This window comes from Octopus bimaculoides, chromosome 20 (genome assembly GCF_001194135.2).
Source record: "Octopus bimaculoides isolate UCB-OBI-ISO-001 chromosome 20, ASM119413v2, whole genome shotgun sequence".
In the NCBI taxonomy this organism is placed as follows: Eukaryota; Metazoa; Mollusca; class Cephalopoda; order Octopoda; family Octopodidae; genus Octopus; species Octopus bimaculoides.
The window spans coordinates 6,909,446-6,910,502 of NC_069000.1; the positions used below are offsets into that span (position 1 = coordinate 6,909,446).

Below are 1,057 nucleotides of genomic sequence, written 5' to 3' on the forward strand. Positions count from 1 at the left end.
CACACACACACACCACACACACACACACACACAAACACACACACAAACACACAAACACACACAAACACACACACACACATATATAGACACAATTACATACACACATACATATATGTACACACATACTCATGCATGCATACACATGCACACATATGTAAACATGTGTAAACGTAAACACAAACACATACACATATTCACATCAAAATATATACAGACATACAAAGCATATATAAATACACCATTACACACACATATACATATACATACATAAACACACTCACACTCACACACAACACACACTTACACACATGCATGCCTATATGTACGCGCACACACACACACACACACACACACACACACACACAAGCACACATGCACACACATGCATGCATGTACAACACACATGCACACACACACATACACCGACCCCGATGTAAACTATGTCAGATGTAAACACTAAAAACTTGTTTTGAATTCCCCGTTGCACTCTGAGATCCTCTCTCAACTTTAGAACATCAGGTTTCTCCTTTACAAATATTTGTTTTCATAACACAAAACAAACAAAGAGAAGAAATGGCTTCTCTAACCCTCCCCGCCACCTGCACAAAATTCTAACCCCGTCCCCATTGGAATAGACTTAATGTTGAAACTAAACTACGTCTCTTTAAACCTAATGTCCCCTACCTGCACCCCACAACCACTACCATCACCCCCCAACCCTACCTCTTCCTTTTGGGTATGGGTGGGGTAGTACCCGGGGTACCGACTGATAAAGGAGGACAAAATACAAAATACATTAAGTGTGTTTTCATGTTGAGTTCTGTAGCTCCCCCCTCTCACACCACTTCTATCTGTCTAGGGAGGGATTTACAACTCAGCACTGCAACCAAGCTGACGCAAAAAAAAAAATCAGTTTAATTGGTCTCAGTATATCACTGGTATTCTAATTGGCACTAATATATTACTGGTATTTTGCTTTGTGGACCCTGGAGAGATGAAAGGCAAATTCAATCTCAACAGAATTTGAACATGGAATTTGAAGATATACAACTGTATG

The 1,057-nt window shown here is 40.0% G+C and overlaps 1 protein-coding gene across 3 annotated transcripts in view; it reads left to right on the plus strand.

Annotated features, from left to right (window-relative positions):
- LOC106869214 (trypsin) overlaps positions 1–1,057 on the plus strand; it is a 20,012-nt gene that overhangs the window by 13,492 nt on the left and 5,463 nt on the right. The window lies entirely within an intron of this gene.